The following is a 27,416-nucleotide window of genomic DNA, read 5'->3' as shown; positions in this document are numbered from 1 at the left end:
GGAGGGAGAGAGACAGAGAGAGACAGAGAGAGACAGAGAGAGAGAGATCTATTCCCTAGTTCACAGCTAAGGCCACTTTGTACTTGGAGCATCTGAATAGCCCAGCAGAACAGCACCCTCTGGAGAGGCAAATGGCCACCCTGCATCCTATCCCAAGTGTATTCCAAATGGTACACAGGGTAGTGGGCACTAACCACTAGAAGGAGAGTTGCCGAGAAAATGAAAGAGCCACTTGTCTACCAGTCAATATCCCTTTCAGAATCAAGGCATGTTCTGGGTCAACATCAATGGAGCAAGGCAGAGAGCTGAAATTCACCGTTCTGTTTTCTTTTGAGTGACATGGAATGCTCTTTTTCTAAGCAAAGAAAAACAAAACAGCCCATGCCATTGTTCTGCTATCAATTCAAAGCACTTTTGGTGGGAGCAGTTCCCTCCCACTCCATCCTCCAAGGTTGATTCCCTTACAATCCACAGCGGCTGGACAAGCTCCAGCGACGCTTGCCAGAAAAAATGCAGAGAGCCCAGTTACATTTGTTTTTCAGACAAACAGCGAATAATTTCATAGTATAAGTATGTTCCAAAGATTGGATGGAACATAATTCTACTACAAAAAGGTTTGTTGTTTATCACATTGAAATTTAACTGGGCATCCTTTATCTTTATTGACTAAAACTGGAAACCCTAGGTCCAGCCAAACCCTGCAGGAGTTAGACCAGCGCCTGGCCACAAATCTAGGTTACTAGGCAAATTGCAGGGGGCATAGAGGCTGCGTGAGCTGCAGCCCCGGCTCTGCCCACACCTTCAGAGGCAGCCATCTTGTGGATGGCACAGAAACTGGGAGGCAGATGAGCACACTGAACCCTACCTGTGCTGGGCTACTGAGGCAGGTGAAGGGAGTTGATCCCTCTGTACACCCAGTTCTAAAAGCAGCTGGTCTCGGGGGTGGGTACTTTTCGAACCACTACCCCAGACTGCCAGCCTCTGCTTCCCTCCCCCAGCTCAATCAGCAGCCTGCAAGCTCAGCTGTGGCTGTGCCCAGTTTGGGAAGCACTCCTGGCCAAGCAAAGCGCTGCAGCAATAGCTGGCTCAACACTTTTTTTTTTTTTTTTTTTTTTTTTTTTTTTTGAGACGAAATATTGCTCTGTCGCCCAGGCTGGAGTTGCAGGGGTGTGATCTCAGATCATTGCAACCTCTGCCCCCAGGTTCAAGCGATTCTCCTGCCTCAGCATCCTGAGTAGCTGGGACTACAGTCAGGAAACACTGCGCTAGGCTAATTTTTGTATTTGTAGTAGAGACGGGGTTTTGCTATGTTGGCCAGGCTGGTCTCGAACTACTGGCTTCAAGCAATCTGCATGCCTCGGTCTCCTAAAGTCCTGGGACTACAGCAGTGAGCCACTGTACCCGGCTGATCTAAAACATTTTTCTGGAGCACGTACTGCACACCAGGCTGTCTGGTTGGCAGAGAGAGAAAGAGAGAGAGAGAGAGAGAGAGAGAGAGAGAGAGAGAGAGAGAGAGAGTCGCTGGTGAGCAAATAAGGCACTGCCCCTACCCTCCAGGAACTCAAAAACTGCTATTTGCCAAGGACTGCTTCTGTGCCAGACACTTTATAGGAGTCCTGTGTTAAGGCTTCGTAATAATCCTAGTGCTATTATGATCATCCTCCTTTACAAATGCAGATAAAGAGGCTGAGAATCTAGAAAGGAGGTAGATTTCAATTCAGGTTTCTCAGACTCAAGGAGACAGGAAGTGCTCAGAGGGTGGAACCACAACACAATGAATGTGCTGGGGATAACCCTGGGGAAGGAGGGGTCCCTTCCCTTTGGTGGAAGGGGGCGGGAGGTGGGGGACATGCACAGCTGGCTCTGCAGAGCTGGAGGCCTTCTAAGTCAGGGAGGTGTGAAGGCGCGGAGCTGTGGAGGCAGGGACCTAAGGTGCAGTCCTGGAGTGGAAAGCACAGCAGCTCTACTAGAGGACAGTAACATGGGAAGGAATGGACTTTGAGATGAAAAGGAGGTTTTACTACATTTTCCAAACTTCTGACATCCTCCCACGGTGGGCACTGTCATTATTTGGCTTGAGCCCCAGCTAGCCTTGGCAGCAGAAGACAACAGCTTCCTCTTGCATGGCCCTTCACTGGAGAATTGTCACGGCTCCTCAGATGGAGACATCATAGTTAGGAAGTGTCACCCAAGAAGCCAGTCCTCACCCTCAGCCACAACTGACAGATTTCATTCATTTGTCCATTTTTTCCTTCAGCAACAAGCGAGCACATCCTAAGCACTTGCTAGCTGCCAAGTCCTATGCTGGGTGTCGGGTGAGTGTGAGGTTGATGAAATGGCCTTGTGTTAATAGTGAACAGCATTGGGGCCCCCTCACTAACCATCGCTACCCGTCCCGCCACGCTTTTGGGCTCCAGGGATGAGGGACAGGGCGGAAGGGGTGCTCAGAAACTGCCCCCTGGCACAACACGAGGGTGGGCTTTGGAGCTTCTGGCTGGTCAGCAAAACAGAGCACATTAAAGGCCTTGGCCGGTGGCAACCTGAGGGTAGCAGGTTCCCAGCCCACAATTCCTCTAGGCAGGGCAGCTTCTGAGGGAGTGTCCTGTTCCCTCCGGACTTGGCTCGATGGGGAACCCCAGCGGAGTTCCTGGCAGTCAACACCCTCCCGGGTCCCACCCACGCAGTGGCCAACGGAAAGCTCTGGCTCTCCCAGGCTGGGGTTTGTGCCAGGCAGGCTCCGGTAGCGGGGCAGGGTCCGGGTGCTTCGCTTGGCAGCCCCCACGCCCCTTCCTCTGCACCCGAGGGTTGGCAGAGGCTCCTCAAGCCCTCGGCCTGTTCCGGCCGCGAGCGAGGCTCCACGCCACCCTGTGCCCTTGAACGCAGACCTCGCTGCCTCCCCATTGGCCCGGCCGGTCACGTGCTCGGCCGCCAGTCGGAGCCGGCGACAGAGCCGCCTCAGTGCTGGGTTCTTGCAAATCCCTGCCTTCCAGCCGCCTGCTCTGGTGCAAGTCTTCTCCACTTCACGGACTCGATCTCGGAAAAGCACTTCAGCCACTTCCCCAGCACTTGCGTCTGCCTTTCCAATTGCCCCTTTTCTGGATGGCACGACCTGCCCTTGCTCACTGCCCGCTTCGCTTCTAAATTAGCCTTCTTTTTCCTTTCCCTCAGCCAGCCTTGAAGTCTCCTTCGACAGAGAGAGTGAGACTTGCTGTCCTCCCTTTTCCTTAGTCACTGTCCACTCAGCCCACTGCCTCTATGGTACAGGAGGAGCAGGCATCTCTGAACTGTTAACGGAGATGGGGTAAGAGATCCAAGCTAGGAAACAGGTTGACTGATCCATCTGCCCAGTCAGCTGTGAACACAGCTACCGATTCATGCAACATGTGTTTACTGAACACCTGCTGGGTATCGGCAAGGTGCTAGGTGCTAGAGACAGAGCAGGGAACAAAACAGGTAAGATCCCTGCCCTTAAAGACCCACCACCTGAATTCTGCTGGGCGCTGTAAGGAGGGGAGAGAACAGACCCCTCAGCACCAGTCCTGGCCCTCAGGAAGCTCAAAGCCCAGTAGATGTGAAACCCGGTAATTATACTGGAAGCCAGTAAGGGCTGTGCCTAAGGCATAACTCTGGGCACAGAGGACAATGCAGTCTGAGCATGGCTGGGTGTTCTGCAGAGAGCAAGAGCAGAGCCACTTACTGACAAGAGTGGGAAAGCTCCAACTTGTTTGCTGACACCACACTTGGTATCATTTGTCTACAGCCGAGGCTGATGGCTTAACCTGCTGTCCTGTGAAAACACCAGTGGGATTATGACTCATTAGGCTTAGGAGGGTGGGAGGAGGGTTGCCAATTACATTTGATTTTCACACACATCATTTTTAATATAAGTATATTTCAAATATTACGTGGGACAGACTTATACAACAAAATTCATTGTTTACATGACATTCAAATGTGAGTGGCCTGTATTTTTATTTTCCAATTCTAGCAGCTTTTAAAGGTGAGGCATGGGAATGGGCCAAGGTGAAGTTGTCTGGGAAGAGCAGGGGCCCTACTGACTAGAGTGCCCAGTCTGGTGCTCTCCTCACATGAAAAGGCGTCCTGGAGCCCTGCAGCCTTGAACTGGGATCCAGGCTATTGCTCGCTCGACCTGCTGCAGGTGTGGGCCTGCATGATATTGGAGGGGAGCCTACAGCAAGAGAGGGGAGGAAGAGAGGAAGTAGGATGTGTCCTACCCAAGGAATAAAGGCGGGAGGGCCAGAGGCTTCTTAAAGCTGACTTCTAAAAGGGGCTCGGGACCTACCCACCAAGGACAATTCCCTGAGAGCTCAGGGAGTTTATGGAGTTTGTCATACTCCCCCCCACTTGAGAAAGTGGTACCCGCCTGTGTGCTTCCCCATGGGGTTGAGCAGTGAAGTTCTTGAGTGCAAAGGGAGAGAGCCAGGAAGGACGGAGTTCAAGCCTGATTTGAGGTCAAGTAAGGGAGGGGAGGCTGACCGGGTACAGTCCTGACAGCAATTTCGGGGCTCCCCAGGAGCATGTGTGGCCCCAGGAACTGCTGTCAGAGGAAGCCAAGTTCCCTCAGGGTAGCACTCTTGCGGTTTGTGCCTCATGACACATTCCTTTCTGTGAGGATGCCTGGGGAAACCTAGCACACTTTCTTTCTCTACGAACTCTGCCCTTGCGGGATTGCAGTACAAACTGGGAAGCCAAGTCTGAAGGACAGTTGCCTGAACTTTTTCCATATTAGGGCTTCTCAACTGAGGGCATGCCAGGCCCAACAGCTATCTAAACTCCTAGAATCAGCAAAAATGGAGAGAAGGGGTTATCGGGGCTCATCATTGGACAATGTATGGTGGATGCGGGTTATGCGTAAAATCAGAGTTTAATTTGGCCTAAAATAAATATGCCAACCACTGTAAATAGGAAGTAAATTTCAAACTACCAATGCTTTTGTTTGCTGTTTTATAAGTTAGAGGTATTTGGGGAAATTATTTTAACGATCCAGATCTCTCCTGAAACAGGCATGCGCAAGGATGGTTGAGCCAGTGCCTTCTTTTTAGCTCCATAAACTGACTTTAGGAAGAGGGTTTGGGAGGCAGTTCATGAGCAGGTCCTGGCAATGAATGCAAAAAAAAAAAAAAAAAAAAAAGGCAGCTGCTGAATGTGATTGGGGGTGATGTGGCTGTGGGTGAAGCTCACCCTCTGCAAAACACATCTGCAAACAAGGGGTGCAGCAGGGCAAGGAGCAAATGCAAAGGAGCTGGAGGCCAGCAACCCTGGGTTCAAATATCTGGGTCACTTAAGAAACATGTGACTTTGGGAAGATCCCTAAACATCTGTGAACTTCTATGTCCTCCTCTCTGAAGTGGGCATAATAATCATCCTTCCTTCGCAGGGCAGTTGTGAGGATTCAGTACGATATGGGAAGATAAAATAAGTTCCGTACTCGAGAAACAGGCACTCTTGGTAGGATGGGAGTAAGTAGATGGCCCTGAGATGACCAGGTGTCAAGCTTGACGTATTTTGTTCACACAATTGCTACTCTTCATCCTTCACTGAGGCGAATTTCTCAAAAAGAGTTTCCCAATAACAGCTCCCAGAGTTTAAACAACCAAGATGCCGCTGCCATGGACTTGACTGTGTCCCACTTCCTGTCAGCCTGTGGGAGGCCATAAGGTAGAGAGTACAGGATGGATGGCATGTTGGGGAGGGCAGCAGGGTTTGCTTGGGTTGATGTTTGTCCACAGAGGTTATGCTGGCCAGCCTGGGCTGGTTAGGCTGGGTCATGCAGAAGGGCCAGGGCTGCTACTGCAATCACTGTGTGTCGGACACATTGACCTTGAGAAAGGTGTGGGAGCAGAAATGGTCCAGACTTGGCCCTCCCTTATCTACACTTTTCCCAATAGCTTTCTGGAGTTCACGGCTGGTCCTTGATGAGGTGATGATAAAGAGGATGAGGACAAGGAAGCAGGAAAGCAGCAAGTGTCCCAGCTCTGGCAGGATTGTGAGGAAGTGTGTGGAAACTGATGTGGTCTGTCCCTCTCCCTCTGCCAGAACAAAGTATCGTACCACAAACTCCATGATTTAAAACATCAGAATTTTTTTTGTCTCATAACTCTAGAGGTGTGGAGGTCTGAAATAGTGGTAATGACAGTGCCATGGTCTCTGAAGGCTCTAGGGGAGGAACTTTCCTTGCTGCTTCCAGCTTCTGGTAGCCCCCGGTGCTCCTTGGCTTGTGGCCACATCACTTCAACCTCTGCCTCCATCTTCACATCGCCCTCTGCTCTCTTTCTGTTTCTGTGTCCTCTCCCCTTCTTATAAGAGCATACCAGGCGGAGCATGGTGGCTCATACCTATAATCCCAGCACTTTGAGAGGCCAAGGGCGGCGGATCACAAGGTCAAGAAATCGAGACCATCCTGGCTAACATGGTGAAACCTTGTCTCTACTAAAAATACAAAAAAGTAGCTGGGTACAGTGGCTCACACCTGGAATCCCAGCACTTTGGGAGACCAAGGAGGGTGGATCACAAGGTCAAGAGATTGAGACCATCCTGGCCAACATGGTGAAACCCTGTCTCTACTAAAAATACAAAAATTAGCTGGGCGTGGTGGTGCACACCTGTAGTCCCAGCTACTCAGGAGGCTGAGGCAGGACAATCGCTTGAACCTGGGAGGTGGAGGTTGCCGTGAGCTGAGGTTGTGCCACTGCATCTCCAGCCTGGTGACAGAGCAAGATTGTCTCAAAAAAAAAAAAAAAAACAAACAAACAAACAAAGTTAGCTGAGTGTGGTGGCATGCACCTATAGTCCCAACTACTTGGGAGGCTGACGTAGGAGAAATACTTGAACCCAGGAGGAGGAGGTTGCAGTGCACCGAAATCGTGCCACTGCACTCCAGCCTGGGCGACAGAGTGAGACTCCATCTCAAAAATAAAATAAAATAAAGAACACATGGAACACACACCCGTCTTTGGATGCAGGGCCCACCCTAAATCCAGGATGATTTTACCTTGAGATCCTTAACTCATTCCATCTGCAAAGACCCTATTTCCAAATAAAGCCACATCCTGAGAGTTTTGGTGGACATGACTTTGGGTTGGGAGAGGTGGGGGTGGTCATTATTCAACCCACTACACACGCATAACTGAATTCTGTGCCTATGCAGGCATTTCAGAAATGATCTTTCTGATCTTTCTTTTTTTTTTCTTTTTTTTTTTTTTATTGCATTTTAGGTTTTGGGGTACATGTGAAGAACATGCAAGATTGTTGCATAGGTACACACATAGCAGTGTGGTTTTCTGCCTTCCGTCCCCTCGCCTGTATCTGTCCTTTCTCCCCATGCTATCTCTTCCCACCTCCCCACCCCCCGTCCCTCCCCCATTTCCCCCCAACAGACCCCAGTGTGTAGTGCTCCCTTCCCTGTGTCCATGTGTTCTCATTGTTCAACACCCGCCTATAAGTGAAAAATCTGGAAACAACAGATGCTGGAGAGGATGTGGAGAAATAGGAACACTTTTACACTGTTGGTGGGAATGTAAATTAATTCAACCATTGTGGAAGACAGTGTGGCGATTCCTCAATGACCTAAAAATTGAAATCCCATTTGACCCAGCAATCCCATTACTGAGTATATATCCAAAGGATTATAAATCATTCTACTATAAGGACACATGCACATGAATGTTCATTGCAGCACTGTTTACAATAGCAAAGACCTGGAACCAACCCAAATGCCCAACGATGATAGACTGGATAGGGAAAATGTGGTACATATACACCATGGAATATTACGCAGCCATCAAAAACGATGAGTTCGCGTCCTTTGTAGGGACATGGATGAACCTGGAAACCATCATTCTCAGCAAACTGACACAAGAGCAGAAATGACCTTTCTTAGATCCTATTCATGAGATATTTTTGATTGAGAAAAACATGCTCCATAATGACTTCCACTGTCACCAAATTCCCCTCCAAAGAGGTAACCACAGAAACACACGTCTGTACATTGCCATCTCTCTTGAACAGTGTCAGGTATGTAGTAGGTGCTCAATAAATAGTTGCTGGATGAAGGAATACCATGGACTCCATTTAATGGCCAAATGGGTTTGCCCTTAGGCTGAGAGAAGCTGGCTGCAGACACAAAGTCCCAGGTTTTCCCAACTTTTACAAAAAGAGTGCAAGGCAGTTTTCAGACAAATCTGTCAAGCATAAAAGCAGCCCAAGATCAGTTTCTCTGGTCTGCCCTCTCCACCTGCAGGCAATTCTAGAGCAATTCTGACCATTGGACCCTAGAGTTCCATGGAGCCACCTGGAAACCCCTGTTGGAGGTCAGGAATCAAAGGCAAATGAGATTTTTGCGTGCTGATGATACATCATACACAGCAGCAAAGCATTGACAACTATACCTAAAGTTAACTAGTAAGATCGAACAGCTTTGCATTCTACCCTACAAGCATGTACTGAAAATCATCCTACACTGTATTCTAATAGAGAAAGCAATTGCTATCTTGCAAGCTGGGATAGTGAAAATGGTTTGAGAGTGAGAAAATAACCTTTTGATTAAAAGGATCCCATTGTTTTCAGGATTCATATTTTGCCTTCTTTGATTACCAAAAGGAAGTGCAATACTAAAAATGGCATTTTTTAACTGGGAGGAGAATTTTTAAAGCCAAAAAAGCATTTTCTATCTCCAAATGGACCAAATTAAAGGACTAGGCTACCAGTGTTACTGTTGTGTTTTGAAACAGACCATACTGTACTCCAGCTCACCAACTGGTGACAGTTCCCCATGATTTTCAGGAAAGACTAGGCTAGTGTGGCGTTCTTTCACAGGTATAATCATGTTCTGCCTCACTATTAAGGGTTGACTTGTGTTCCCCCAAAAGATGTTGACGTCCTAACCCCAGTGCTTGTGAATGTGACCTTACTTGAAAATGGCGTCTTTTCAGATGATCAAGTTCAGATGAAGTCCTTAGGGTGAACTCTAATCCAATATGACTGGTATCCTCATAAAAAGAGGAAATTTGAACACAGAGATAGACACCGACATAAGGAGACCAGCATGTGAAGATAGGAGTTATACTGCCACAAGCCAGGGAAACTAGGAGATCAGAAACCAGGAGAGAGGTCTGGAACACATTCTAGCCTAGTGCCTTCAAAGGGAGCATGACCCTGCCAACATCTTTATTTCCAACTTCTAATCTCCAGAAAGAGGACTAATTTCTGTGGCTTAAGCCACTCAGTTTGTGCTTCTTTGTTCCGGCAGCTCTGGAAAACTAATGTACTCACCTTCCATCCCAGTCCCTCCCACTCCCAATTCTGCATTCTCACTGCTCTGAAACCCAAATGCTTGGGGTTTTTGCTAGAGAGATCACATGTGCTTTTGCTAGGGAGGTCACATGTCTCGGTTTACAGGGACAGTCCCAGCTTATACCTGTTGTCCTGGCATGATAGTGAATAGTGCCACCTTTCAAAGGTGTCCTGGTTTGGACCATGTGTTCTGTGGTCACCCTAGTGTCTGTCTGTGCTAACTCCAGCTTAGAGTGATCCTCCTTTCCTCTTCTACCTGGTCATTGGTCAAAGCCCATTCCAAACATCACCGTTGCTATGACACATACCCTACCTCACCCAAGATTTCATCAGTTCATCCTCCGCATCTCCAACCTATCGCACGTATCACTATATGCCATGTGAGCTCAATAGACCTTCCTCAGGGATGTCCCCTGGTCACTGCTCTCATAGCACCCTTCATGGTCTGTAGCCCAGGCTGTGATTAGCTATTTGTGGGAGTTGGTATCCATTACAATAATCCATTAATTCCTCCTAACTGGTGGTAGTGGGGACCATGTTTGAGTCCTGGCACAAAATAAAAACTTGCCAAATTTGAATGAAGAAACGTCTTCCCTGCAAAGCTGACACTGCCTGCCGTCTTGGCTGTGTCTTAATCCTCTCTGTGTCCTCTTTAGTGCATAATCCTGTGTCTAGAACATCAGAGGTACTCAATCCCTGTTTATTGATATAATGCTCATTTTAATTTAATTTAAGCATGTAACACACTAGCCAAACAATACTAAGGCAAAAAAAGATACTATATTTACCTCCCTCCCTGAAGGGATATCATGTGATACTGGGGGCTTCCTGAACAATAAACACAACTGGGACAATAGCAGGTCTCATAGTGAGTGCTCCACCTGGACCAAAGTGACACAGTTACTATCGTTCGCTGTCCAACGATAGCTGCAGTATGGGTGGAGGTATAGGAAATGCCCCACTTCAACCTCTGATCCAGATGATTTCAAGCAAGAGTTGTTATAGAAATGCACAACTAATAACTCCTTACGTGTATTTAATCCTTGACAGTCTATGAAAGATTTATGCTTATGTGAGCTACATTAAGTCTCACAATACCTTTATGAACTAGCTAGGGTAGGGGAAAAAAAGCCCTGGGAGCTGCTTTTATTTAAAAAGTCGTCTGGACGTGGTGGCTCACGCCTATAATCCCAGTACCTTGGGAGGCCAAGGCGGGTGGATCACGAGGTCGAGAGATCGAGACCATCCTGGTCAACATGGTGAAACCCCGTCTCTACTAAAAATACAAAAATTAGCTGGGCATGGTGGCGAGTACCTGTAGTCCCAGCTACTCGAGAGGCTGAGGCAGGAGAATTGCTTGAACCCAGGAGGCGGAGGTTGCGGTGAGCCGAGATCACACCATTGCACCCCAGCCTGGGTAACAAGAGCGAAACTCCATCTCAAAAAAAAAAAAAAAAAAAATTCAAATAGCATGTCTTCAAAATCATACCTTTAAAAAATTTTTGATTTGTTGACTTTTTTTGACCAACATCTCCTCAGCCCTCTACCCCGAGCCGTGGTAACCACCATTCTCCTCTCTGCTTCTATGAGTTCAACTTTTTTAGATTCTACCTACGAGTGAGATCATGTAGTAGATGTCTTTTTGTGCCTGGTTTATTTCACTTAACATAATGTTCTGCAGGTTCATCCGTGTTGCTACAAATGACAGAATTTCCTTCCTTTTTAAGGCTGAATAGTATCCCTTGTGTATATAGGTAGTCGTACCTTTTAAAGAGTAAAGTGTGCTGTCCAGGAAGGAGCTCAATTTTACAGACGAAAGCTGTAATTCTGGTCCCAATTCCACCACGTGCCAGCACAGTTACCTTGAGATACTCACAGCCTCCCTGAGACTCAGTTTCCTCATCTGTAAAAGAGGGATGGTCACCCATTCCTCTAAGGCTGTTTTGTGAGCCAGATAACAAGAGGAATATAGAGTGTTTGAAGACCTTGAAAGCACTGGATATATTAGGTGTCACCCAATGTGGCCCTCCCAATGAACCTGCAGAGAAAAGAGAGGGATAAGTGTGATACTGGAATTAGGTTAGACAGATCAATGGAATAGAATTTAGGGTCTGGAAATAAACCCTCACATTTATGGTCAGATTTTGACAAATGTGACAAGATAATTCAATAGGAGAAAAAATAGTTTTTTCAACAAATAGTGCTGAAACAATTGGGTATTCACATGCAAAATTATGAAGTTGGACCCCTACCTCACATCATATTAAAACATTAATTCAAAGTGGATTATAGACCTGCATGTAAGAGATAACTAAAACTACATAACTCCCAGTAGAAAACATAGTGGTAAATCTTCATGACCTTGGATTTAATGATGATTTCTTACATATGGCACCAAAAACACAAGTGATGAAATAAGAAAACAGATACATTGCACTTCCTCAAAATGAGAAACTTTTGTGTTTCAACAGACCCTATCCAGAAAGTGAAAATAGAATTCACAGAATGGGAGAAAATTTTTGCAAATAATATATAGTTGATAATGGACTTATATCCAAAATATATGAAGAATTCTTACAACTTAATAATAGAAAAACAAATTACCCAGTTTTTAAAAATACAGCCAAAATAGTTGAGTAGATATTTCTTCAAAGATGATATACAAATAAATGACCAGTAAGCAAATAAAGATATGTTCAACTTTATTACTTATCAAAATATGCAAATCAAAACCATAATGAGGTACAATGTCACATTATAATACAAATGATGGACAATAATAAGTGTTTGTAGGGACATGTAGACAGTGGAACCTTTGTATATTGCTGGTGGAAATGTAAAATTGTGCAGCCTCTTTGGAAAACAGTCTGGCAGTTCCTCCAAATGATAAACATGAAGCCACCCTATGACTTGGTCATTCCACTCCTTGCAATGTACCCAAGAGAAATGAAAACCTATGTCCACACAAAAAGTTATGTACAAATGTTCATAGCTGCATTATTCATAAGAGCCAAAAGGTGGAGACAACCCAGATGTCCGTCAACAGATGAATGAATAAACAAAAGATGGCAGAAAATATTCCAATGAAATATTATTTCACCATACTCGCTAGTTTGGAACCTCTGTAACCCTACCCTATATGTATGGGAATGGATTGAGGAGGAAGCACTGGCTAGACTAGTATTGCTACCAGCAAACTGGACCAGCACAGTGGCCAAACTTACTGTCCCTTCCAAAGGTGGAAAAGTTTGGGTAAAAATAAATGACAACTGGAGAAAAGAAGGAATAATAGCTGAGAATAAAGAAATGAGTAAGTGGGTTATAAATTGAGGAAACTCCAATATTGCACTAACAACTCAAAGGAGTCTCAGAGCAAGAGGTAACATCGTCTCTTAGCTCAATTATTTCAGGTGCCTGAAAGGGTGAAGCTGTATATTTGCTAAGACCACTTTTGGAACCCAGCAAGACTGAAAGAAAGTCTACTAACCTGAGTGCCCTCACCCTGGGAGACATTCATACAATATGATGGACTGGACTGCTTATGAATAATTGTGCATATTTATTTTGCTGTAAGGGATCCATGGTCAAAAACCAGGGGATGGCCTGTAGTGTTACGATAGTTACTGGGTTTTGTCCAGATTTCCTGCCTCATGACTCCCATAGCCCTTCTAATGGTCATTGATAAAAATGTTGGGCACGTTAGGCCTCAGGAGCAGGCCTCAGGAAACAATCTCTGGGACTTTCTCCTGCCCCTTTTTCCTCTGCCCCAAGGCAAGACTAATCTTCCCTAGCCTTTCTGATTGTGTGTCTTAAGATCCTCTCCAGAGAGGGTCCTGGAGGAAGGAAAGTTGACATCATGAAGCTTCCCTAAGAACCAAAAGGAATGGGTTCCGGGAGCTTCCAGCTAAACATGTGGAGGTTCCTGAAGGGTGGCATGCCCAAGGAGGGCATAGAAGCTCCATGTCCTTTGCCCCATACCTTACCCTATGTATCTCTTCATCTATATCCTTTGTAATATCCTTTATAATAAACTGGTAAACATTAAAAAATTATTCAGCCATAAAAATGAAGTAGTGATTCATGTTACAAAATGGATGAACCTCAAAAACATGAGGCTAAGTGAAAGAAGCCAGGTATAAAAGGCCACATATTCTATGATTTCATTTATATGAAATGTCCAGAATATTCAAATTCATAGAGAAAGTGGTTGCCAAGGGATAGTGGAGAAGGAGAAATGGCAAATGACTGCTAATGGTTATGGGTTTTCCTTGGAGGTGATGAAATATTCTGGACATAGCAGTGAGGGTTGTAGAACTCTGAATATACTAAAAACCATTTAATGGTACACTTTATGTGGGTGAATGTCATAGTGAGTAAATCATTTCTCAATAAAGTTATTAAAAAAGAACATGCACAATGCTCTGTGTTGGGGGGAAGGGGTTGGGGGATGAGGGCTGGGGGTTGGAGGGACACTTAGCCTAAACAGGTAGGTTTCCATGTGCAGCACTGAGAGTCCAGGCTTTCCTGGTACTCTCTTAGTAGTCCAGAAAGTTGCCAACACTCCCACTCCCTAGTGTTTCAGCTTGTTCCCATGACCCCTCATGGTATGAGGAAGGGCAGGTGGGTGGTCTCCAGCTGTCACTAGAAATACTACTGCTGGAAATGCCACTTTTTACTCCCTAGGGGCCTGACAGGGGTAGGGCTAGGGGATTGGGGAGGTGGCTGAGACTCCATTCTGTTCATAAATAGCTACCCCCAGAGGCCCTCACCTGAAGACTAAAAGGGTTAACAGGCTTGCTGAGGGGTAGGGGAGTGCACTCCCTCCATCCATTGGTTAATGACCTTTTTGAAGTGATCCCTGGATGCTCTGACTGGAAGGGGCGTGCCTTCGTTAGACTCTATCAGAGGCATTCTCTTAAAGAACTGTGCCTCAGCTCCCTACTTCCTGATCACTGGGATTCTTAGGAGGCAGTGTCTAAGGCTATTCCACTGCATCCTGCTCCCCTACACAGCCCCGGTGGCCTTTTCTCTGGTGTTTGTTCTCCTGATGGAGAGGAGGGGTCTGGGAAGATATTCTGGGAAAAGATTCCCCTTCCATCGCCTTCGCAACTCTCATGAGTTTTTGGCAGTGAAACAAAGAGGGACAGTATTTATTTTGGAAAGGACACGTGTTCTGGCTTCCTCATCCTTCTAGTCGCCTGGGACTTGGGCTCTTAGTTACTTCTGTCTCCCTGTGGGAGGCTTTGTTTCTGAAGCAGGACATGAGATCTCCTGTCCTGGATGGAAGCTGACCTTGAAAGGTACAATCACGTCTGAGATGAACTACAGAGAACGTTATTAACAAATCTGGGTTTTGGGTCCCCTTAGCTCAAGCTTCTTGTGAGGACTTAATTTTTCTCAATGGCGGTAAATTAAACATGACATAAAATTTTATCATAAAATTATGGTAACATGATACAAGTACCACCTTAATCATTTTTGAGCATACAGTTCAATAGTGTTAGGTACATTGGCATTATTGTGAAACCAATCTCCAGAACTCTTTTCATCCTGCAAAACTGAAACGGTATACCCATTAAACAATAAATCCCTTTTTCTCCCTTCTCCCAGCCCCTGGCATCCATCATTCTACTGTTTGCCTCTATGAATTTGACTACTCCAGGGACCTCATATCAATGGAATCTTATAGTATTTGCTTTTTTTTTTCTTTTTCTTTTTTTTTTTGAAATGGAGTCCCGCTCTGTCGCTCAGGCTGGAGTGCAGTGGTACGATCTTGGTGCACTGCAACCTCCACCTTGTGGGTTCAAGCAATTCTCCTGCCTCAGCGTCCCAAGTAGCTGGGACTACAGGCACGCACACCACGCCCTGCTAATTTTGTTGTTGTTATTTTAGTAGAGATGGGATTTCACCATGTTGGGCAGGCTAGTCTGGAACTCCTGACCTCAGGTGATCCACCCACTTCGGTCTGTCAAAGTGCTGGGATTACAGGCATGAGCCACCATGCCCGGCCACTTTTTGCCTTTTTTGACTGGCTTATTTTATTCAACATGATGTCCCCAAGGTTTATCTATGTTGTAGTATGTGTCAGAATTTTTCTCCTTTTTAAGACTAATATTCCTCTGTATATATAAGCCAAATTTTGTTATCCATCTCTGCTTTGATCATCAATGAACACCGGCATTGCCTCCATCTTTTAGCAATTGTGAATGATGCTGCTATGAACATGGGTGTACAAACATCTCTTTATGACCCTGCTTTCAATTCTGTTGGGCATATTCCCAGAAGTGGAATTGCTGGATTGTACGGCAATTCTATATTTAATATTTTGAAGAGCCACCACACTGTTTTCCACAGCAGATGCATCACTTTACATTACCAGCAGCAATACATGAGGGTTCCAATTTCTCCACACGTTCACCAACACTTGTTATTTTCTGTGGGGTTTTTGTTTGTTTGTTTTTTGAGAAAAAGTCTTGCTTTGTTGTCCAGGCTGGAGTGCAGTGGTGCCAACATGGCTCACTGCAGACTTGACCTGTCAGGTTCAAGCACTCCTCTAGCCTCAACCTCCCGAGTAGCTGGGACTACAGGCATGCACTGCCACACCTGGCTAATTTTTTGAATATTTTGTAGAGACAGGGGTCTCATTATGCTGCCAGGCTGGTCTTGAACTCCTGGACCCAAGCAATCCTCCCAGCTTGACCTCCCAAAATGCTGGGTTTACAGGTATAAGCCACCATACCTGCCTTGTGTTTCTTAAAATAGTAGCTATCCTAATGGGTGTTAGGTGATGTCTCATTGTGGTTTTAATTTGCATTTCCCTAATGTCTATTTGAGTTCTTTGCCCATTTTTAATGGAGGTTTTTTTTTTGTTGTTGACTTGTAGGAATTCTTTATATATCTGGATATTAATCCTTCATTAGATATGTGATTTGCAAATATTGTCTTACATTCTTGAGGTTCCCTTTTCACTCTTTTGTTTCTTTTGACACACAGAAGTTTTTAATTTTGATGAACTTCATTTATCTACTTTATATTTGTTGCTGTGTTTTTGGTGTCATAGCTAAAGCATCATTGCCAAATCCTCTCAAGAAGCTTTCCCTGTGTTTTCTGCTGATATTTTATAGTTTTAGCTCTTACATTTGGATCTTTCATCCATTTCTAGTTAATTTTTGTATATGATATATGGTAAGGGTACAATTTCATTCTTTTGCATGTGGATATTTGGTTTTCCTAACACCATTTGTTGAAAAGATGCCCTCTCCCCATTGAATGGTCTTGGCACCTTTGTCTAGAAATCATTTGACTATATATTTTAAGCTTTCTATCTGGTCTCTTTATTCTATCCTATTGTTATAAATGTGTGACTTTATACCAATATCACACCATTTTGATTACTGTAGGTTTGTATTGTTTTGAAATCAGGAAATGTGAGATCTCCAACTTGATTCTTCTTTTTCAAGATTGTTTTGGCTATTTAGTGCCCCTTGATTTTCATACGAATTTTATGATGAATTTTTCTATTCTAAAAAAAAAATTCTGCCATTGAGATTTTGATAGAGATTACATTGAATTTGTGGATCACTTTGGAATGTATTTACATGTTAACAATATTGAGTCTTCTAATCCATGAACATAGATATCTTTCCATTTATTTGTGTCTTATTTATTTTAGCAATATTTTGCAGTTTTTAAGGTTAAAAGTCTTTTGCCTCTTTGGTTAAGTTTATGCCTATTTTATTCATTTTGATTGATTAATCTTAAATAACACAATTTCATTCAGTTACAGCAAATATTTGCTGACATTCAGTTTTGTTTTTGTTTTTTGAGATGGAGTCTCACTCTTTCATCCAGGCTGGAGTGCAGTGGTGTGATCTCAGCTCACTGCAACCTCCACCTCCTGGGTTCAAGCTATCCCCTGCCTCAGTCTCCCAAGTAGCTGGGATTATAGGCGCCCACCACCATGTTTGGCTAATTTTTGTATTTTTAGTAGAGACAGGGTTTCACCATATTGGCCAGACTGGTCTTGAACCTCAAGTGGGACCTCAAGTGAACCGTCCACCTTGGCCTCCTCAAGTGCTGGGATTACAGGTGTGAGCAACCATACCCAGTCTCAGGGTTTTTTTTTTTTTTTTTTTTTTTAATCTTTTATTTTTCCCCTTCTCCTATATTCTTTTTCGGTTTTAATCTTGGGTCTCCAAATCTGTGTTTGAGGAGTAGCATGCTACACACCTCAACATGAATCAGGCCCTTCAAATAAAAGATAAAGCTCTTTTTTAAAAGCCTGTTTTGAGTAAAACACGTTTGACTGTATTGTGAAACATTTCCTCATAGGGATTACTTTCTTAAAAATTATTTAGTGTAAGAACTGAGGTTTCTTTTATTTTTATTTTATTTAAGTCCTTGTAATTGGGGATAGAGGAGAGGATCTTGTGAGTTGTGTTTAGATTGATTTGTGATCTGACTAGGGCCTGGGACAATTTTGTCACAGTGTTGCCTGTGGACTAGACCTCAAAGTCCTCGGTGACTCCCCTGTATGTGCCTAGTGATGAAGGAATTAAACAGGGCTGGCTCTTGGAAACATTGTGATGTCATGACCATAAGCTCTTTGTGCTGGCCCTTGTGTACAAGAAGCCCTGAGACAAAGAACCTGGGTTTCTCTCTCTGTGTGTTTTCATGTCCCATTACGTGGCTCAAACTTCCAACTAGCACCTGGCAAAATAGAACCTGCTGACCAGCGGGGCCTCGTCAAGGAGGCTTCCACTTAATAATAAAGTCTGAGAGAAAGTGGAAGCAAAGCACCAGTGAGAAGCAATCGTGGTCTCGTCTGCCCAAGAACACAGAGTACAGGTTGACTCTCACAGTGTCCTGGAGCCCCACTGCACATGGGCCTGCAGATCACTGGCAGCTTCCAGAGAGAAGCTGGGGGGAGATTCTGATCCCTGGGGCCCACAAGGATAATGCTTTCTCTGTCCAGCGTGTAGCTCTCAGGCCTCCTCCATCCAGGTAAGTTCTCTCAATCTTGCCTTCACAGGGCTGTGACCTGAGGCTGCTTCTTCCACAGCCCTTCTGGGCAGCATATCCACTGCTACACATGCACTTATTCCTGTCCCTCTCCCCCAGAGTCCTCCTGCTTTTTCTAAGGCACAGGCTGGAGGGCTGGAGGCACCTGCTACCCTCAGAGGCTTCCTCCTGTTCTCTGCGGTTGGGGGAGGTGAGCTAGGCAGCACCAGGAGGAGCCTGCACTCTGGATCTGGCTGGCTTCATCCCTTACGTCCCTGGAATGGGAAGCCAGCCATCTCCTCACAGGCCTCCTGCAGGTGGGGTGTGTGTGTATGTGTGTAAAATGCAGGAAAGCCTGAAGAATTCCTCAACACACACACACACACAGAGAGAGAGAGAGAGAGAGAGAGAGAAATATGAACGCAGCCCCAGCCTAGAAAAGGGCAGGCTTGGCCAAGAATACAGCAATGTCACCAAGGGCAAGGTGGTAAACCCCTCCATTGTGTACAACCCTTACATTATTATTATTATTATTATTATTATTATTATTATTATTTGAGCTGGAGTCTCGCTCTGTCACCCAGGCTAGAGTGTAGTGGCACAATCTCGGTTCACTGCAACCTCTGCCTTTTGGGTTCAAGCAATTATCCTGCCTCAGCCTCCTGAGTAGTTGGGATTACATGTGCCTACCACCACGCCTAGCTAATTTTTTTAAATTTTATTTTTAGTAGAGACAGGGTTTCACCATGTTGGTCAGTCTGATTTCTAACTCCTGACCTCAAGTGATCTGCCTGCCTCGGCTTCCCAAAGTGCTGGGACTACAGGCGTGAGCCACCATGTCCAGCCCATAGTGTACAACCTTTACAGTTTTCAAAGTGTTTCCTCATCTGTTGCCTCTTGATCTCTGCACCTACACTATAAAGCCGGCATGGCAGGGGTTACTCTCTCCATTTCACAGGCGAAAGGCAAGTCTTCTCTACTGGCCCTTTCTGGTTGAATTGCATCTTTCTAGAGGTGGGGCTAGGCTGGGGCTAGACCCTGGAGAAATCTTCTTCAGGAATTACTTCCTTAGGATGAGGACCATCCCTGCTCTGCACCTTTCCCACCTCCCAACTCTCAGCTCCTCTCAGCTCCAGCGAAAAGCTTCGACCTCGTCTTTGGACACTTAACCAGGCCTATTATATGCAAGGTCTCCCAGGCAGCTGCTGCCCTCCCTCCACCCAATCCCCATTTTCCTCTATCCCTCTGCCCTAAGATTCACAGATACCAGGAATCCAGAGTTATTCAGCAGCCCACTAGGGAGCCTCTCTAGCATGCAAATTTACTGAGCATGCTTTGAAATCCTGCACAAAAGTGAATGAGATTCAAAGGAGTTCACAGTCTGGGGAGGGGAGTTGGCAGGGCAGATGTGTAAGCAAATGATGACATCAGTACAACCAGAAGGGCTGGGTGGGGGAGACTTCTAATTGTGCCTGGCCCAGGAGCAGCTGCTATTCTGCTGTCTTGCCAGGAGTTTGGCAAATCCAGGAGAGAGGACCAAGTGGAAAGGGCTGGAGGAAAGAAAAATCTGGTGCATCAAGTTCCCTGGGACTACACAAGAGTTTGGGGTAAAGAGCAAAAAGGGGCACACTGGGAGAAGTGGCTTAAGAGTGGGTTAGGTTGGATTCTGGATGGCTTTGTTACTCATCTAAAAAGTCTAGACTCTTCAATAGAGCACATATATGTATATATAAATATGACATATGAATATATGTTTGTGTGACTATATGTGGAAACACACGTACACATATACACTGGTATCAAGTAAAAAGCTGCTTTCAGATGCTGGAGAACTGACAGAAGAGAAACAGGTCATGATAAAGTCATCGTATTTACTCGAACTGCTCATGTGTAAGTACTATGCAGTCAAAAGAATATTATGCTTATTATGTACCAGATCGTTTGTTTGTTTGTTTTGAGATGAAATGTAGCTCTGTCACCCAGGCTGGGGTGCAGTGGCACCATCTCAGCTCACTGCAACCTCTGCCTCCAGGTTCAAGGGATTCTGCTGCCTCAGCTTCCTGAGTAGCTGGGATTACAGGCACCTGCCATCACGCCCGGCTAATTTTTTATTTTTATTAGAGACGGGGTTTCACTGTGTTGTCCAGGCTGGTCTGAACTCCTGACCTCAGGTGCTCTGCCCACCTCAGCCTCCCAAAGTGCTGGGATAACAGGCATGAGACACCATGCCCGTCCGAGATTGTTTATTTGATTACACAATGAATTCTCTTCTTAAAGTTTGTCTTCCTTCTCTTTTTCCTGTCCCTTTCTTTTTACTGTATCAATAGTCATCTGACCCAAACCTCAAAAACTAGAAGGAATTTTGGCCTGAAATATTTCCGTTCAGTAAGTCTCAATAGCGTTCTTGGAAAGGTGCTGGCACAGCTGAGGGACACCCCAGCTGTTAGTTGAGTTTGTGAGTTGCAGATCCTGCTCCAGAGTCAACGAAATTTCTTTTTCCCTTATACTATGTCAACTACACGCAGTCAACCCTGTGTACCCGATAACAGCTCAATTTAGTGGCATCTGCTAAAGTCTTATGTAGAGAAGTTTTCCTTCTGGATTCTCCCTTTACTGAAGAAAAACAGGGAGACCCAGACAAGGGTTGCGGGACTATGCTCCCCAGCCGCCTCCGCCCGGCGCCCAGTCCAACTTCCCTTACAGGGATGGCCCCTTGCATCTTGGCCCCGCCCATACCCGGGCACCATAATACGAACTACAGTTCCCAGCTGCCTCCATGCGTCGTACCCTACAAAGTGGGCTTCCCAGCAGCCTCGCGGACGAAGAGCCCCGCCCCTCGGAGCTGCTCCTCGGGTCGACCTGGCGCACTCTTCCTGCCCCTGCCCTGTCACGTGATGCAGTCCCGCCAACCGGCACGGGGAGGAGGGCAGCGGGCGGTGGCCGGGGGCGGAGAGGCCGGGGGGGCGGACCCCAGAGGGGGCGGAGCAGGACCCGGGAGCCGAGCAGCCTGGCAACGGCGGAGGCGCCCGGAGCCCGAGGTGGGTGCGCGCTCTCGGCTGGCCTGGCTCACAGCCGGGCACTGCGGAGACCCGTGGTGGGGGGTTCGGGAGAAGGAAGTTGGAAATCCCTGGGCCAGCGGGTCGCTCGGGGCCTCGACGCACCGGCAGGGTTGGGTGGGGGTTTCTCACTGGCGCCGTCGCTGTCCCCGCGGGGCAGGCTGAGGCCAGGGAGCAGCAGGCAGGTACCTCCGGCTTCTCCTCGTTCTCCCCGCCCAAGGTGTCCAGCCGGCGGCGGGCGAAGGTCGGGACGTGGGTAGGGGCTGGCCGCCCGTGGAGCTGGGGGCGGACGTCTCAGCCACTGCCCGGACTTTGCTTCCCTGTCCCGGGGCGGCGAGTGGGCCGGGTGGCCGCCCTGCCTCCCCGGCGACGCGCCGCGGCTGGTCCTCGGCTTGGCCCTCCGCGCGGAGCGGGCGTCCGCCGCATCCCGGTGGGCCCTGCGGAGCGGCCGGAACCCGGCACTGGCCGCGAAGAGTCGATAGTCGCTCTCTACCAGTGTTTCTGTGTCATACACGAGGGCTTTATCTGCTTTTGCAACAGTTGAGAGACATCTTAGAGGGAACGGTTAGTTCCCTGATACGCAGTCGGAAGTATGCACGGGCACGAGCAAGCGCCCTTGGCCGGGTTGCCTCCCTTAGCTGTCTTTTGCTGCGCTCAGGAAGTGAAAACTAATTTTAGTATTTGCCTAAGCAAGTAAGAAGTGAATCTGCTGCAAAAATTATATTAGAGCTTTATATATGCATGCATCATTTGAGGCGAAGTGGGTTGCAACTCGTTTTTAAACGGATAGACCAGATCTTCACAAGAATAAAATTATTGAATTCTAAAATTGACTGGCACCCTGAAGTTTACATTGTTCATTTGTTTCCTGGATGGGGGAACCGAGGCCCAGAGAGGGTAACTAATGTCCCGAGCTTCAGGGCAATTTAATGGCAAAGCTAATATCACAAGCCAGCTCTCTGGGGGCATCTTAGTATCTGTCTAGTCTGGGTTCTTTTTACCACAGCTCAGTTTTATTCCTTGTGAAATACCCACCTTAGAGTCTTGACACTGAGCCAGCAATTTTGCTATACTGCAAACCATTTTGAATTTCCTTCAAAACTGGTTTACCAACCAATAAGACAATCAGGCCTGTTACTTTGCAGACACGTTTGCTTTCATCCAATGTATATATTGGACACGATTATGTATTCACCAGATTTGATTCTGCATGGCTTTTGGCTGCTTCACAAAATCAAATCTACTCTTAAGAGATTCCACACCATGGAGAAGATGTGAACCAGTGGTGCTGCCTGCAGCACTAGTGTATAGTAGCCTTCCAGGGTGCCTAAGAGTGGGTAATATTCACTGAGGCTTGTAGATTCTAGTGTGGTTATTAAATGATTAGTCTCTTTAACTTAAAATTCTGACTACATTTATTAAGTTGTCGATGGTTTCATTCATTCAACACAAGACTGCCCATGGTGGGCACTGGGAAGACAGCAAAGAGTGCCACAGCTGAGGTCTCTGCCTTATAGAGTTTATATGTGAGGAGGCACACAATAATAAAAAAAGAGATAAATTTTCAGGCAGAGATGAGTATTATGAGAAAAAATAGAGCTCTAAAACCTTACAATGACAATAGAACAGGGTGGCATGATTGAGAATGACTTGGTCATTACTTTCATTTTCTAGTTTTAGATTGCCAGCTGTTGCTCCATTAAAGGAAATAAATCCAAAAGTTAATCTCTGAATTAAAGAGATTTTTTGGAGTGTCATGATTTCTCCAATGAGTGTCTCTTAGATGGTAAGCTGATCCCAGCCTCATTTTTATTCACATTCCCCCCCCCCGACCCCGCTCCCCACTGACAGCAAACAGTAAATGATTTCAAACACCTAGAGAGGTATTTTTCAAATCCTTTGCTGTTTTCCTAGTTAGGTAGCTCACTGTAGCTACATAAAGCTCTGCCAAGGTCAGTATTGGTTGTTGATTTCATGCCAGTGTCTGCTGGACTCTCAGGCTACCTTGCACAAGGGTTTCTCTTCCTGTGCAATGGTTTGTACTGTGAACCTCTTATCTGAAATGATCATCAGTCCTTGTGTTGTGTGGTTTGTAAAGAAACTAGTTCATTTTGAAATAGCTCAAGAGAAAAGAACCACTCAATTCCTTAGGAACAAGAGCACTCACTAATAAAATAGCATTAATGAGAGCTGACAATAAAAGTTCATTTGTTTAATACTTTCTCAATTCTCTGATATTCTGCATGTTCAATGGCTTCAAAGCACATTTTTAAACTTTTACAGGGCTGAAAAAGAATTAAAGTTGCAAAACATACTTTGACGTTTTTGGTTCCAAAATGAGAGGCAGATTAACAAAATGTTGTTTCTTTAGAAACCACTGAAAACACATGACTCTTGCTCTTATTGATGGCTCCAAAATAAAGAGAAAAGAAGAGACTCTTTAGTGATTAATAGGTGACATTTTAAAGGGGTAACCAGAGGATTTCAAAGGCTGGATTTCTCATTATTTCTAAAGTTTATTTGATTTTATAACAGAATAATAGATTGTTTTCATCATTCTTTAGTAATTTTCCTTCCCTGGTTCTTACCTCTTTGAAGTTCTGCTTTCTTTATTTTCTAGTTTCTCAGTTCATTATTCCTTTTTGGCAGATGGGGGTTTAGGGACTGTCATTCCCCTATAAGATTTTGAGTCTGGTTTGGGCAGCTTGCCCCAATTTGAATCCTGGCGGTAATTACCTGCGTGACCTTAGGCAAGTTACTTCCCTCTGTGCCTTAGTTTCCTTATCTGTCAAATGAAAATAATAATAATAGTACCTTTCTCAAAGGGTTGCTGGAAGGACTGAGTGCATAATCTACGTTAAGTGCTTAGAAGTGTCTTGCATCTAGTAGACACTCAAGAAAAGCTGTGATTGACTTGACCAATATGGAACTCTTTTGTTTTTAAGAGAAAACATCCTAGCTATGTCTTAATAAACTTTTGGAATCCAGTAGCTTGCTTTTCTCCACAGTTCTCTGCATTTCCTTGTTGGCACCAGCTTTTGGTTCCAGGTGACGCTGGCAGCAGTGTCCTCAGTTCTTGCAGTGCTATATTGCCTTTACCATTTGGGTTTAGAAATTCCTTGAGGCTACATTTTGTTTGTTGCTACAAACAATACTAGCACCTTCCTCCAGTTCGTCTGCCTTCAAAGTGAGAGTGTACTGCCGGACCCAGTAGGAGTTACTGAGTTAGGTCCAGTTGTCATCCTGTAGTTGGGGGAAGGTTTTTTCACTGGAAATGTTTGCGATGTATTTTTCCACAGTGAGTACCAGGAGAATCTCATCCTTTTCTTTTTAAGAATGTGGAGGCATCTCTTTAGATAATTGGCATCGTGTACTACTAGTGCTTTCCATTTCTACCAGAGGAACTACGGTAAATGAGCCTTTTGTTTGTGTGAGGTGGTGGAAAGCTTCCTGCATTTGGATTCCAGAAGCCAGAGTTCAGGTCCCAGTTCTCTTCCTTAACTCTGTGTGACTCGGCAAGTCATTTAACCTTGCTGCTGGTGGCTCTTCCATCTGTAAGACAGAGCTAATAAAACCTGCTCTGCCAAGTTTCCCGAGTTCTTCAGAGGATCAAATGTGCATCAGAGCTCATTGTAAAGTGGGGTAGCATTATTATTATTGCATGAATGTGTTGTATAGGCAATTGCTATTTGGAGAACTGGTATAAGAGGGCAGTTGTCCTTCCTGTTCTTGGCCTATGTTCCCTGTGGCTGTAGGTGTGGCCTTTCTGCCTCAATCTCCCTCTTCTGTCATCATTAAAATATGAAGGTATTTATATTGCCTCTTTCTTAAGGGCCTGAAGTCACTGGTATACCATAACAAGTTTCCATTTTATTTATTCCTAAAATGGTAGTACTGTAATAGGCTGGGCACAGTGGCTCACACCTGTAATCCCAGCACTTTGGGAGGTCAAGGCGGGTGGATCACAAGGTCAAAAGATTGAGACCATCCTGGCCAACATGGTGAAACCCCATTTCTACTAAAAATTAGCCGGGCATGGTGGTGCATACCTGTAGTCCCAGCTACTTGTGAGGCTGAGGCAGGAGAATCGCTTGAACCCGGGAGGCAGAGGTTGCAGTGAGCTGAGATCGCGCCACTGCACTCCAGTCTGGCGACAAAGTGAGACTCTGTCTCAAAAAAAAAAAAAAAAAAAAAAAAAAAAAAAAAAAGGTAGTACTGTTTAACCAACACAAAGCAACAGCAAGGCAAACTCTGCCTCAGGGAATGTTGCCTGCCTCTCTCCCAAGTGTCTCAGAATGGAAGACTTTCTGTTTTCCAGTCAAGACCTGACTGTAGCACCTCAGTTCATACTAGACTGGATGCTTATGCTCCTGGGGTTAGGATAAAAAGTGATCCAGTCTCTAGGGAAGAGATCCTTGATTGCTCTCCAGGTCTGTACCAGCCTCCTTGTTGGCACACAGTGGGCACCTCAGTGCCCCTTTCTTGTTACCTAAAGTTGTTTCTCAGTATCTTGAAGTGTCTCTGTAAGTTGTACTTTGCAGTTTCATGTACTTATATTCATTTAGTATTGCTGTTATTTGACTGTCTTAGTAGGTAACTCCTTACGTATTTCAGTATGTTTTTCATTTTCTATGCTTGTAATAAAAAGGACTGAGGTTAGAGATATTTTTCTGATGATCTGAAACCTAAGATGGTCCTATACACATAGTAGACATTTAGTAAACATTGTTAGACTTGAACTGGGCAAAGGAGGCCAGCTTAGAATTGTTCACACATGATCATTGTAACCAATTCTGTGGCATGTCTAGAGATCATTCTCCCTGTCTGCTGGATAGAAATGGAGCTTGTGCTTAACCTTTCTCGCCATGATCAAATAGCAAATGAGAAAGTGCTTTGAATCAGTCATTGTCTTGCCACCCTTTTCTCCTCAGCTTCTAGATGTTTGAACTCTTGGCACAAACAGTTTGAGTACAGGTTACAGGTTAGTTTTTGCTTTGCTTGCTAGTATGTTTGGGGTGGGAAGCTGAAGGGAGAATAATTGAAAGTAAAAATAAAAGTTGTTTGTAACTCATTCAGCTCTTACCCTCTTGCCTCCAAACCCTGACAGCACACAGCGATGCCCTTTCTTTAGCTTGTGATAATTGCTATATTTTGATAGCACATCCTTGAACTTTTTGTGAGAAGGAAACATTGTTTATTTCCCGGAGCCTCTTGGAATGTAATGGATTGCTACATGAGTTATCCTTTCCCCTTTTTGGGAGCTATAGAGGCAGAGGTGGGTTACGAGGGAGATTGTTAGCATCAGGTGGTGGTGCTTTAAATTCCCTTATATGACTTTATGGCCCTGAGATGACTTAGGTGGGGAATTAGGAGAATAAGTACTATGCTGGATTCCAGCAGGCCTAGAATTGGCCCAGGCTGCTTTACTGAAATAAGAAATGTACCTGTACAGCAGTGACACCTGGCCATGGCATGAAATATACCTGCGTGTCAGTACTGTTTGTGGCTAACAGTAAGAAGGAAAGTTTGCACTTGGTTTCAGTGAGACCCCAGGAGGGTGCTGCGGTTAACATGAGTTTTGTGACTAGCAGGATATGAGAAACCCCAGCCAGTATTCCATTTTGAGTTTCCTGATTCTGAGGTGTTCTTGCCCATGTCAGTGGTTCTGGATCTGGGAAAGAAAGCACGGGTCCCTGCTGCCCTCACAAAAGGAGGACTGACCACTGGCCCCCACCTGTTTGAATTCCTCACTTGGAGAGAGAACTGATTTTTTTCAAAGTTGAAGCTGAGTCTAACCCCCTGCTGGACATGTCCTTTCTTCACTATATCAACTCTAATAATCTCCCCAGAGATTCCCATTGTGCTTATGGCATGAAACAGCTTTTTCTTACTGATGGAGATTGCCCTTGCTTCTCAGGAGCCTGGTGAGACAGGCAGAATTTCAAGCTCCATCCTCACCCACTGAGACCCACCACCGACTCTTCAAGCTGAATATGAATTTTAATGAGACCCCCAGGTGATTTTGCAGTAAATTAAAGTTCGGAAATA

The 27,416-nt window shown here is 45.5% G+C and overlaps 1 protein-coding gene across 6 annotated transcripts in view; it reads left to right on the top strand.

Moving 5' to 3' along the window:
- The first annotated feature begins 21,275 nt into the window (after nucleotides 1-21,275).
- MTM1 (myotubularin 1) overlaps nucleotides 21,276-27,416 on the top strand; it is a 113,769-nt gene continuing 107,628 nt past the window's right edge. For 3 of the 6 annotated variants that reach the window (XM_074391864.1, XM_074391863.1, XM_074391862.1), the window contains exon 1: nucleotides 21,290-21,350. The gene's annotated coding sequence lies outside the window, so the exon portion shown is untranslated. Of the gene's footprint in view, nucleotides 21,351-27,416 lie in introns of all 6 variants that reach the window. The other 3 variants (XM_003943422.3, XM_074391866.1, XM_074391865.1) reach the window with 2 other exon arrangements.

Source organism: Saimiri boliviensis, chromosome X (genome assembly GCF_048565385.1).
Source record: "Saimiri boliviensis isolate mSaiBol1 chromosome X, mSaiBol1.pri, whole genome shotgun sequence".
Lineage (NCBI taxonomy): Eukaryota > Metazoa > Chordata > Mammalia > Primates > Cebidae > Saimiri > Saimiri boliviensis.
This window is presented reverse-complemented; position numbering and strand designations above follow the sequence as displayed.